The 13,558-nt window shown below is 40.2% G+C and overlaps 1 protein-coding gene across 6 annotated transcripts in view; it reads left to right on the forward strand.

The window, feature by feature from the left end:
• Nucleotides 1-13,558, forward strand: part of LOC119822820 (transcription initiation factor TFIID subunit 8) — a 121,075-nt gene that overhangs the window by 75,781 nt on the left and 31,736 nt on the right. For all 6 annotated transcript variants that reach the window (XM_038342399.2, XM_038342404.2, XM_038342405.2 and 3 more), the window contains exon 2: nucleotides 12,516-12,655. The gene's annotated coding sequence lies outside the window, so the exon portion shown is untranslated. The remainder of the gene's footprint in view (nucleotides 1-12,515; nucleotides 12,656-13,558) is intronic.

The raw sequence follows: 13,558 nt of genomic DNA on the forward strand, positions 1-13,558 counted from the left end.
GCTCTAATAAACTCACTGGTCAGCAAGTTAGCCTGTGTAGACTTATCTCTTTGTTCTGCCATCAGTCTCCCATGTGCAGGTGAGGAGACTTTTGTGAAGGTCTTTGCAGGAAAAGTCTTATTATCAGTGGATGTGCCCTGGACATCTGCAATGCGGAGATGTTGGCTTGGTGGGAATGACCAGAAACATGCTCCAGGGACACTTAGGAAGGAGTGGCTTCCTGTCATAAAGTCACTAAAATCAACAAGCTCCCTCCGCTTTTCTTCTGTTGGTTTGGAGGACTGTGGGTTCCTATATCTGCCGTTTTCTATCACCAACTAATCTCCACTCCTAATTCCTGCATAGCGTTCATCTGACTGCCAAATCTTCAGTCACATGATCGTACTAAAGCAGAAAGAGAGGTTGGGAAGAGCAGATGTTGGATCTTTTGTTTTTTAAAATTCTTACTTAAAAGACAGTATTTACTTGAAAAAAGAATTGTGAGCAACATCAGTTAGCAGGTGGGGAGGACTAACATAAGCCCTCTCTCCAGGACACAGGAGCTTTTTGATCTGGAGGTAGATGAAGAGGGGGAGCTTCATTAGATCCCCAGTGTCTTGCAGCAAGAGCTCTGTATTGTCTTTGGAGGTGCCAGATACTTGAGGAGTGGTTTAGATGGCTCCAGCATCCTTCTGTTTCTCCTGCCACCAAGAAAACTGGGGCTTAGGCACTTGGCCAGTCAGCTATGGATCATGAGAACACACTAAAACTTGTATTCCTGTGATGCTAGATATACCTGGTCTCTACGTTTCTCCAGACTTGACTTTAAACTCCAAATGTAGTTATGAATAAGGTATAGTTCTTATTGATTCCCCAGAGTGGTGTTCTTTGTATTGTAGAATGTTAATTGGCTTTATGTCATATAATAAAATGCTTGAGGTAATTTACTTATAAAGAGAAAATGTTTGTTTTGGCTCATCGTTTTGAAGGTTCCAGTTTATGATTAATAGGTTTCATTGCTTTGGGTTTCTGGTGGGGATATTGGGTGATGATGGCAGGGAGTATTTAGTAAACTGTTAATATCATGACCTTGAAGTAAAAAAGATCCCGTTGTAGAAGGTCCTACAACCCCTTTCTAGGATGTGAAGACCTCACTATGTTTATCTCTTAAAGGTCCCACTACCTTCTACCAGTGCCTTGGGAAACACTTATCCAAGCCATAACAGGGGTAAGAAGCAAATCAAAGCAACACACGTAGAGCACTGTCCTGATGAAAGTGTGTGTGAGGAAGTCTTTCTGGAGGAGGAGACAGTGGAACTAAACCGAAATGTAGGAGTCTAGTTAACAAGCAAAAAAGAAATCAAGTCTGGAAATCATCGGAGATGTTCATCTAAGTACCATCGGCTCTCTACTGGGCTAGGGAAGGATTGTATCCATTCCCATTTCCCCCAGAGAACTTTGGCCAGTGTAACTGGAGGTAGGTGGAAAGCTGGGGAGACAGTATGTTTTCCACATCTACTTTCTTCTGCTATGGTATTCATGGAAGCTAACGCAGGGATGAAGCCTTTGTTAACTTGAATTATAAACTTTCTACAATGAGCAGATATTTTTTTCTCTCCCCTGCTTCCCAGTGATAGCATGGGTCATGTGGGGGAAATTTATGGAGTATTTGTTTCTGCAGCAGCCCTCTGTCACCCTGACTAATTCATAGAGGCATCAGCAAAGACAGAGAAAATAGTACCAAAATAATGCCTGCAGCTGAGAAATAGATTCTTGCCAATCAATAGCTTGGGGTGGCTATTGAATAAATCATGACACTGGAAAATGGACAGCAGAAAATGACTAGTGGCTCACACCTGCTTTATAGAAGGTTGCAATTGTGCTCTGTGAGCATTGAGAATCCACTGGACTTTATTTCAGAAAAATCACCCCAGCTGTAGTCTAGAGACTAGCATCCCCAAAGGAATTTGCTTTTTTAGGTGAAATAAAAAAAAAAAAACTGTTTTAATAGGTGAAAGTAAAAAGGATGGCTCAAGTCACAGAGTGGAGAAGAGGAGACGCCTGTAGGGACATCAATGAGGGAAAAAAAATCTATCAGACTTGGTGAGCAACAACTGTAGGTAAAGATGAAGAAGAGAGCGGAGTCCCACCCCAGAGATCATATTGCTTCCACCCACATCTGCCTCACTCGCTTAGCTTGTTTGCATGTGATGAGTGCTTTTGCATTGGCCACCTCCGACTTAGACTGAGCAAATACCTTCTTCCTGAAGGAAGGAACTGAATCTCAGAGAGTGACAGGAAGATGCTCTTTGAAGTCACAGTGCTGGAGCTCGTCTCCTTTCTCTAAACCACCTTGACCTGCCCCACTAAACTTTAGGGGAGGAAGTAGAACTTTTGGTGGAAGGATGTTAGACCAAGGCAAAGTGGGGGATGTGAGAGGCAGAACTGACGTGTGGGAGGAGGCTGCTAGTTTGTCCCAGCCATCCAGAACTAAAATAATCACACAGAAACTGTATTAATTAAACCACTGCTTGGCCCATGAGCTCTAGCTTCTTACATATCAACTTAACACATTTCTATTAATCTGTGTAGTGCCATGTGGCTGTGGCTTACTGGGTAAAGTTCTCAGTGTCTGTCCCTGGCAGGTTACATGGCTTCTCTGTAACTGTGCCTCCTTTCCCCCAGCATTCAGTTTAGTTTCCCCGCCTCCCTAAGTTCTGCCCTATCAATAGGCCAAGCCAGTTTCTTTATTCATTAATGGTAATTGCAGCATACAGAGGGGAATCCCGCATTACTGATGCTTTTTTTTTCAAGAACTTTCCAGCTGATTTATCTAGGAGTGTTCAGGCATATGCTGTACATATAAAAAGCAGTTTGCTCAAAGGAAGTCCCATACACAAAAGTCTGGATTTATAAAACGCAAATGAGTAATTTTTATTCTGTTGTAAAGGCTCTTTTCCCTTCTTATTCTATCAAATTTTTCTTCACGGGGTTCTTGAAAGGAACAATCTTGATCTCCCATGGTGCTTTTAAAGGGCACTTTGTTGCACATGTTTTATTAGTGTTCCCATGCTTAATAAAGCAGGTACTGGTAGCACTGTGCCAGTGTGAGATGTCATTAGTTCGGTATTTCCAGTCGCTTTCATAGTGGTTTTGAATAGAGACACAGGAAATGGAGTCAACTGTGTGTTTAAAAATGTTCTATTGTCTCCCAGTTAAACACAGGGGAAAAATTGTGAAACTTTGAGGACATGCAGAGAAGGCTCCAGGGGTTTTGGACAGCTCCTTCCTCTTCTGGTTTTCTCTTCTAAGTGGGAAGACAGATAAGTCACTGGCTTGATGCCTATGCAGGTAGCCCTTGAACTATAATGGGATTATGTCCTAATAAACCCATTGCATCTAAGACACTTGACTTACCAATATCACAGATCAGCCCAGCGTATATGTACTATGCCAGTCTACAGTTGACTGACACTACCTGGTGCAAATCCTGCTTTGTGATGAAGTGTTGGATGTCATGCGTAATTTATTGAACACTGAATTGAGGTGAAGACCAGGATATCAGCGCTCTTTCAAACATTCCTAACATCAAAACACCATAATAAGCCATCATGATTGTGAGGTCTTACACATTGATTTCTTTGATTGTTTTCATGGCTGCTATTTTTTTTTTTAAGATGCTGAAGTCCTTTCTAAGTGTAGTGCTGCACAGAAACTCTATAAATGGGTACTTTCATATTGCATTTTGTGGGCTCTGATAATGACAAATTACCCACCACATTATTTAGAATACGTATATAGTTAGTATGCACGTTACACACAGAGAGAGGGGGGCATTTGCTCAGTGTTAAATACAGCACTGTATACATCACTCATTTAGTTGTTGCAACATCATGGCTCGTGCCCTCCTGTGTATTTACAGATGAAAAGAACCAGCCTCAGGTTGAGTAACTTCTTAAAGGTCAAAAGGCTAGGATGCAGTGAATGAGCCCCAGAAGTTTTACTCATATTGATTACAGTTCTGGTCTAAAAGTTGAATAAGATCTTCCAAGGAGGCAGAGTTAGGTGACATACCTATGAGTCAGCAGTCCATGTCTAAACTACTAGCTACCCATAATAATACATTTCATCTGGGACTTAAGCCAGCTGAAAAGGGGCTTATCCACAGAGATACCACTGGCACGATCCTCCCAGGAGTAGTTGACACATGGGGTAATAGTCATTGTCCAGGAGAGATAATATGGATAGAGGTATTTTTTAACTTTTAACTGAGGCATAACATGGGAGCTGCATGGTCATGTGTGTGAGAAGTGTCACAGATGACCAAAAACTCATGACAATGACTGCATTGAAGCTGTCTTGGTAACAGGTCATTATCCCTTCTTAGCCTTAGATGACTGTGTGAGACACGATGACAATGACAGGCAGCTCTGGCACCTTGCCGCAAACTCGTCTCCACGTTCAGGCCTTTAGAATCAAAATCTTATTAAATGGCCACCCCCTGTCTTAGAGATAACAGCAGTGATTTTAAGGAAGCAGATTCTACAATTTTCTTGTGAAGCACGTACAGACATAGAGGCCCACATGTCATCAGGGCCCATTTGGAAGGAATGGCCATCCTTTGGGGACAGCACTGAAGGATAGCATCAAGGCAGAAATAGCTGTGTCTGCATGGCTGGCGTCCTGTGCTAGTTTAACAAAAAGGACCAAAATGCTGAACAGATACCAGTCTTTGAAGGAGGTGGTTTTCTGGGTCAGTTTCCTGGAGATATGGGATTAGTACCAGAGATGACGGTGGATGGGATTTCTCCTGTACCACATTGACTGATGCTGTCTACAAATCCACCTGTAAATTCTGCCTTTGCCTTTGTGTGGTATGGGTTTAAAGTCAGAGTGGGGACTCAAGCTTCATTGTGGCCTTTTGTATATCTTTTTGCCTTTCTTGTTCACATTGCTAAGAGCCTATACTTATTCTTCCCTGAGCTGCTTTGTGGGTCTGGTGGGCAAGCGACGTTAGACTCTATGGGGGTTCTGTTGGTATGAAACTAGGCATGAGAATATGTAGTGTTTGATGCCATGCTTAAAACTGAAGGAAACCTCATTTCCAGACCTTATCATATCTTACCTCCATACATCTCCATAGCTACCCCAAAGGACAATGTATTAACTTTTTCTACCTCAACAGTCCCCAGATGTCAGTGAATTCCAAACTTGAACCTGCATCAAGATCACCTTAGGCAGGATTTGTTAAGAATGTAGATACTGGTAGATGGGGGAGCAGTATGTGAGGCCCCATCCCTTGCCAAGGGGCTATCGGCAGTTAATAGCTGCTAAAAGAAAAGGAAACATTTTTCTTTGGTGGTGTAGCCACTGTTAAGTTGCCACAATCTAGTAAATAACTGCACACTTGTGCACTTGCAAACAACCCTAGTTGAACTCGGTGGGCTATAAAAAATACATGAGAGTAGAACAGGATATGTGTTGAGAAGAAGGGTTTCAGAGGGGGTAGAATAGGACAGGAGAAGGGAATAGGGGGATGACTGTGATAAAAATTCATTATATATGTGTATGCAATTGTCAAAGAATTAATAAAAGGTATTGAAAACATAGATGCTAGACCCTTGTACTTGTCAGGGTTCTCTGGAGTAACAGAACTTATAGAATACATTTCTCTCTCTTTATCTGTCAGTCTGCCTATCTATCTATCTATCTATCTATCTATCTATCTATCTATCTATCTATCTATCTATCTATCATCTATCTATCTATCATCTATCTATCTATCTATCTATCTATCTATCATTTATTTATCTATGGGATTTATTAGCACGATTTATAGGCTGCAGTTCAGCTAATCCAACAATGGTTGGCTATGAACTGAAAGTCCAAGGATACAGTAGTTGTTCAGTCTACAGGGCTGAATATCTCAGCTGGTCTTCAGTGTACCCTGGATTCCCAAAGATGTAGACTCTAGTGCCAGTGAAGGAATGGACCAGCTAGCAAAGAGAGGGCAAGCAGACAAAGGGAAAAAGCACAGTTTTTCTAACTCCTAATATAGGCTTCCAGCAAAAGGTGTGACCCAAGCTAAAGATGTGTCTTCCTGCCACAAGATCTGAATTAAAATCATGTGTCTTTCTACTTCAAAGTTTCAGATTAGAAGTAGATCTACTTACTTCAACTTAAGCAAAAGTCCCTCATGGGTATGTCATCCATTTTTGGATTTTTGGGTTAATTCCAGATGTAGTCAAGTTGACAACCAAGATTAGCCATCACAAGTCTGCCGCTTGTCAACTTGACTTGCAATCACATCTCTGTATGTTGTGATTACCTCAGACCTAGAAGTTCTGGTTCAGTGGGTTAGGACTTTGTATCTCTGAGCTAGCTGCCACATGAGATACTTGTGCTGCTGGCCCATGGAGCTTGCCTTGGAGATCAAAGCTCTGTGAGAGCAGACCACAGACATAGGTCTTGGGTAGGCTTGGGTGTCTACTTTAGGCTGTCTGTGGAGTCAGGTTGCTACACCTAATGTTTATTCCAAGACCCAGGTTAAGTTGTAACAGTGTCCCCCATGACCTTCCAGTAGTGTATGCTTGGAGCCCAAGAACCTGATCTTAACCATCCCTGAGTATATCATAGCTCTCTTCTGACTTGGCAGTAGCCTAATCATTTATTCAGCAGCAAACTTTGATATGAGGCCAGCTGTGATGGGCTGAGAGAAATGACCTTTTTCCATGGAAGCATTGTGAGGGAGGGGTAAATTCAAGAAGATGGAGTACCAGAGTACCTTCAGCATGTATCACTCAGCATGACATGAATGGCAAATCTGAGGTTTGAAGCCAGAACTGGTCTATATTGTCAAGGTGTGACCAAGGTCTGGGTGATGAGGAGGGGTTTCTCAAAGCAATAGCAAGCTTCCTGAGGAACCTAAGAAGGTCACAGGGAGGAGGCGTGGCAGTGGAATTGTGGCAGACAGACACACTTGCAAATGAAATTTTACTCTGATAGTTGGACTATTTTGGGAAGAGAAACGGAGGGACCTAATGAGCCTCAGCTACCCTTTTTGATGAACAGAGATATGATTATGTAGCTTATAACACTGAAGTAAGAATTAGTAGTCGTCCAGGTCAAGTGTCCCTAAGACAGTGCTTTGGTGAAAGGAACCAATAGGGAAGGTTTAAAAGAATGATAGAGAAGCCAAATCAACAGTGGGAAAGGCTGAGGCGCTATGCTGCCCACTCCTCTTTTCTCCCACCTTAACGAAACCCACCTGCTCCAGCTGTATACCCTTCTTCTCTTGCAGCTGTACTGGGTAAAGAAGTTGTCTTTTCTATGCCCAGAGCCCAGAAAATCCCAGAAGATCTAGGAGTCCAGGATGATGGATCAAGTGTTTTCTCAAGTTTTGGAATTCAGTTGGTATTCCTGACAGGGTTAGGAGCCTGTTGTTTCCTAGGAGCTGCGTAAACATTATATGGATCACATTTGTACCCAACATTGACACCTCCCTGGGAATATAGACTTGGGCATCTTTTAGTTGCATCTAATACAACTTTGCTGAATTTATTTTTTTTCCTTGGATGCTCTGCTCTAAAGGCTATTTTCTCTCCTATTACCTCTTGTCAAGAGAAGTGTGAGCCATTATGACTATGGTCAAGTTGTACCAGGGCTGTTCATCCAGAACTCCTCGGTCTGTGTTCTGTTCTTTTCATCCAGCCAGCTCAATGAAACTCCCCAGTCAGTGCTCATCTCCCCCTTAATCACAAACCTCTGCTAAAGAAGCAGCTTGTAATCAGCCACATCCACTCATGCAAATTTATTAAAGTCCTGCTGTGGGCCAGCCACAGCCACATATTTTTGGGTTTGTCCTTCCAGCATCTACCTCTTCCCTCCTTTTCTTGAAGAGATTCATTGGTAGGTCAGCACTAGAGCTTTTCCTCCTGTGCTCTCAAAACATGGTCTGTGGATGGGACTGATTGCATCCCTGGCTTTAGAAGCTAGGAATATGAGCCAGGTCAATCAGAGAAGTCTAGGAAGTTGACTACGATTGATTTGAGTTAATCAGAAGATGATGTACATTGACATTTATTGAAAGTGTGTGTGTGTGTGTGTGTGTGTGTGTGTGTGTGTGTGCATGTATATGTTTTCATCAGAAAGTTTGCCAAATAAAACATTAGGGTTGTGAGCTTGTTCACATGGTTCATAACCTTGTTACCATGAGGTTAAACTTGTTTGAGAACAGAACAAAAATAATAGACAGAAGCAATGCGGGGAAACTGAGACCAGATTGGGGAAACAAGGTTTGAGTGTTGGTTGAGCAATCCCAGTACCAGGCATGATTTCCCTGTTTGTTTTTGTTCTTCTAGTTAACAGTCATGAGATTATTTATTTCTTATTACCTCATAGGTGTGGTTAGCCTCTTCAGACTTGTGATAATTTGAGAGAAAATGGTCCCCATAAGTTTTTAGGGTGTGGCATTATTTGAAAAGATTAAGACATGTGGCCTTGTTGGAGTAGTTGTGGCCTTATTGGAGGAAGTGTATCATTAGGGGTGGGTTTTGAAGTTTCAGAAGCTCAAGCCAGTTCCAGTGGCTCACTCTTCCTTCCTGCTGCCTGCAGATTGGGATAGGACACAGAACTCTCTTTCTTCTCTAGCACTGCCTGTGTGCCACTATGCTTGCCACTGTGATGATAATGGACTAAGCCGCTGAAACTATAAGCCAGTCCCAATTAAATGTTTCATTTATAAGAGCTGCCATGGTCATGGTGTCTTGCGCAGCAATGAGAATCCTAAGACAAGACTGAAATTTTCCTTCTAGCATATTTTGTAGTGGATTGGTGGACAGACATTTTCAAATTTATTTTTAATCATAAATTCTTTCTCCTTTGACTGTGATAGATAGCTAGATTTACTGGGTATAGTGGTTTGTGCTGACATCTGTGGTCTTTCAGACTTTATAGAACAATCATTCAGGCCCTTCTGGCTTTCAGAGTCTCCATTGAAAAGTCACATGTTATTCTAATTGACCTGCCTTTATATGTAATTTGGTCTTTTTCCTTGTAGTTTTTAATATTTTTTCTTTGTTTGGTATATTTAATATTTCAAATATTATGAGTACCAGGGAGTTTGTCATCTGGTTCTATCTTTTGGTATTCAAAAAGTCTCTTGTACATTGATAGCCATCTCTTTCTTTAGATTTGAAAATTTTTATTCTAAGATGCTAAAAAAATATTTACTATGACTTTAACATGGTCTTTTTTCTTTCTCTAAATATTTTATTTGTAGTTTTGGTCTTTTTATAGTATCTCAGGCTTCCTGGATGTTTTGTGCAAGGATTGTTTTTAGATTTACTATTTTCTTTAACTGAGCTATTCATTTCTTCTAACTTGTCATCAAAATGTGAAATTCCTTCATCTACTCTATTCAGACTTAACTCTGACCTTTTTGTTGTATTTCCAGAGGTTTTTATTTTTATTAAGTCTGGCTTTTCTTTAATGATTCCATTTCCTTGATAAATTCTATTTTCTTATCTTGAACTATTTTCATTATTTCATGCAATTATTGTGGGGTATCCAGCAGAGAAGAGGGATCAGCCATAGGCTTAAGCCAATAGAAAGTCTTTATTAGTTGGCTGGCTACTATACTGGGTGTTCAGCATCTCAGTGAAGCCCTGTCTTTCTCAGGGTGAACTTTTAAGCATAAAATCTCCATTTCGAGTTAGCATACTTCAGCTAACAGCAGCCATTGGCCAGAAGTAGAACTATAGACGAAAAACAAAATCAAGCAAAAACAAATGATACAGCACAACAAAGCAAAATAAAACCAACAATTGTACATTTAAAAACTTTCCCAGAACATAGACTTTGAAGGATTAAGTCTTTGTTTTAGTTTTGGCTGGTATCATGGTTATGTGCCAAGTTTTATGGCTTGAATGGTACTTCCATCATAGAGTCAGTTTTTCTAAGCTATGGAGACTTACTAAAGTCTGGAGCCCTGTGACATTTTTATGCTTTGCATTGAGTCACTTATTCATATCCTCTTTAAGGTCCTCAGACAGATTCATAATTGCTATTTGGAAGTCCTTATCTTGAGCTTCAGCTAAATTGCTTCGCTCAGCATCTATTACAATAGGGATGTTGGTTTCTGGAGGAGGTATATTGTCTTGGTTGTTCATGTTTGTGTTTTTGTGATGGTTTCTGGTATGACATTTGTAGTGTTTCTTGGTGTAGATATGTTTTCACCTTTGTTTATTTAGCCTTTATTTCTTTAATTATTGTTACCCCAACCAGATAGGTTGTGAATGGGAAAATGATGTTTGTTTTTTAGTCTTGGGGCTATTATGGTTTTTAGGATTAAGATTCCCATTGGTATCAGTTCTGAGGGACTGGCTGAACCTCTGGGTTCAGACGCTAGACACCTAGATTGTCATAGTGAATGGGTTGCTAATAGGCTAGCAGGCAGGAACAGGGACTGACTTAGAGGTTTTTTGAGTAAGACTAGGGGTCTAGATTCATGAAAAGCAGAAGAGGCAGAACTAGGGACACCCTTGGTCTGCCCATGGATAGTAGCGTGTCCTAAGGGAATGGAGATGGGCTGACATGAAGAGCTGAGGCATGTAATGGTTGCTACTAGAGTTCCACTAGAGAAATAAGATTGATGCAGAGGAAAGAGCACATGGATAGTCTTCCTGTGTCATGGCCAAGTGTTCTGGCAGTGGAGATCCTGGCAGAGATAGGTTTTGTGGTCAGAGGGAGGTCACAAAGGAATGGAGACTGGATGGGACGAATGGCTGAGCAAAGTGGTGGGGAATAACTAGGTGTCTCTGGATCTCTACTCAGAGGCTGGGTCCCAAGAAGATCGAATGGGCTGTGTGTGTTATGCACTTTTAAAAGTTAGATAGAAATAGAATTTAGTAGCAAATTTTTTTTTTTTTGGTTTTTCGAGACAGGGTTTCTCTGCAGTTTTTTTAGAGCCTATCCTGGAACTAGCTCTTGTAGACCAGGCTGGCCTCGAACTCACAGAGATCCGCCTGCCTCTGCCTCCCGAGTGCTGGGATTAAAGGCGTGCGCCACCACCACCCGGCTTTAGTATCAAGTCTTGATGATAATTTTTTATTTGTAAGGCAGTTTTTATTACTGCTTCTATATCATTGCTTGTTGTATGGATCTATATTAGTTGGTTTTGTCTTCTCAATTTAATTTGGCAGGTAATATTTGCCTAAGAATTTGTCCATTTCATCTAGATTTTCTAGTTCTCTGGAACATAAATTTTCAAAATATTCTGTAGTAATTCATTGGTTTTTCATTGCTATTTGTTGTAACAACCCCCCTTTACATTTCTAATTTTATTAACCTGTGCCTCCTCTCTTTTGATTAAATTGGCTAGCATCTTGTTATATTTATATAAGAACCAATTTTTGTTTAACTAATTCTGTGTATTTTTTGAACACTCATGTGTGTGTGTGTGTGTGTGTGTGTGTATGCATGTGCATGTATGTGTATGTGAGCATGGAAGCCAGGGTCAACTCTGGATGTCATTCCTCAAGCACTTCATCATTGTTTTTTGAGAAATGGGTGCTCAATGGCTTGGGTTTTACTGATTAAGCTAGGCTGGTTGCCAGCAAAGCCCTGCCACCCACCTATCTCTACTTTCCTAGTACTAGGTTTGCAAGCTTGTGCCAGCTGACCCAGATTTCTTAAATGGGTTCTAAGGACTGAAACCAGGCCCTTCAGCTTGGATTAGCAAACAGTTTGTATTCTAAACTATCTCCTCAGTGTTGACATTTTAGTATCCATAGTATTAATCTCTGCTCCAGCCATTACTATTGCTTGTTACCTACTGCACTGGAGTTGGTTTGTTCTGGTACTTCTTCTATCTTAAGTGTACCATTAGGTTATTTGTAATTGCTCTGATTTTGTAATGTAAGCACTTCTAGGTATAAATGTTCCTTTAGACTTGCCTTATCTGTATCTCAGAAGTTCTGTCAAGCTGTATTTTGCCTTATTTGATTATAGTAACTTTTAACTGCCTTCTTTATTTTTTTCAGTCATTTGGGAGTGTATTGTCCAGCCTCCAAGTATTTGTGTAATTCTTATAGTATCTCTTACTATTGATTTCTAGTTCTATTCTAATAAGATAAAATAAATTAGTAGTATTTTTTTCTTGCTAAAACTACCTAGAATATCATCTGGGTCATTTCTAATGATTGTGATTGCATGGACTGTTAAGGATAATCTATATTCTGTTTTTCTGATGTGAAATTTTGTAGATTTTGGTTATGTTTATGTCATTTATGGTTTAGTTTAACTTCGAGGTTTCAGTTTAAATGCTCTTATGAAGATGAGAATGAAGCACTTGCAATATTGTACCAAGACCTCTCAGACCCTTTGTATCCATTTGTTTTGATAAGATTGGGAGCTCAAACATTTGGCACATATATTTTTAAATTATGATATCTTCTTGATGGACATTTCCCATTATTAATGTGCAGTGGATAATTTATATCTCATGACTAATTTTCATTTGCACTTTTCTTTTTCAGATATCAAACTAGTGATGCTGTCTTGTCTGGAGCTTCCGCTGACTTGATGACTCCCAAACTTCCACTCAGGCTGTGTGTGTCTTTACAAACTTGCAGACGAAGAAAGGTCTATCTTATTTTTAAATTCAATATAATCATTGGTAAGTTGAAGCCATTTACATTCACCATAATTATTGAGAGATGCTTGCTAATTCCTTTGATTTACTTATATATTTAGGTTACATACTCTTTCCTTCTCCTTTATTAGTATACTACTAAGACTTTGCTGGTTTACTGTGCTGCACATAGTGAATTGCTTCCTAGCTGTACTGCATTAATCTGTTTCTCTATTACATGTATTCTTTCCTATGTTCCTGTGATTGAAATTTCTTTTCCTCTGATGCTGTATACAGTATTTCTTCAAGTGGCGTCTGCAATGAAGATTTGTTACTGAACTGCCTTAGTTTGTGTTTTTGTATTGAAATATACTTATTTTATCACCAATTGAAAGGATAGTTTTGTTAAATATAGCAGTTTGGATTCTCAATTATTTAATTATTTAGTTTCAGATCTTTAACTATATTATTCTATGCTTTCCTGACTTTTAGAACTGCAAATATAAGGTCTGATATGCTTACCTTTGTAATTAAGCTGAAATGCTTTCCATTAAAGCATTTGTGGTGTGTGTGTGTGTGTGTGTGTGTGTGTGTGTGTGTATGTGCTAGATAACAGCTTCAGTTGTTTCTCAAGAACTGTACCCTTGTTTTTTAGACAGTGTCTCCCATTGGCTTGGTGCTTCCTAACTAGATCAAGATGGCTGGCCAGTGATTTCATAAGATAGACCTATTTCTGTTACCCCCTCCCCCGCCAGAGCTCAGAGTGACATAGTTCAAGCTATATTTGTCTTGAATTTTTTGTGGGGGGCCACCCAATTGCCCCAACTATTTCAAATCCTGGCAGTGTATTTTTCTGAAGTACTTCTTTTCTTTAGAATAGAGCCTATAAGTTGTTACTCTGTCTTTTCCCTTTCTACGTCACCTGAACCAAATTTCAGTCTACCTTCC

The sequence above is a fragment of the Arvicola amphibius genome, chromosome 9, assembly GCF_903992535.2.
Source record: "Arvicola amphibius chromosome 9, mArvAmp1.2, whole genome shotgun sequence".
NCBI lineage: Eukaryota > Metazoa > Chordata > Mammalia > Rodentia > Cricetidae > Arvicola > Arvicola amphibius.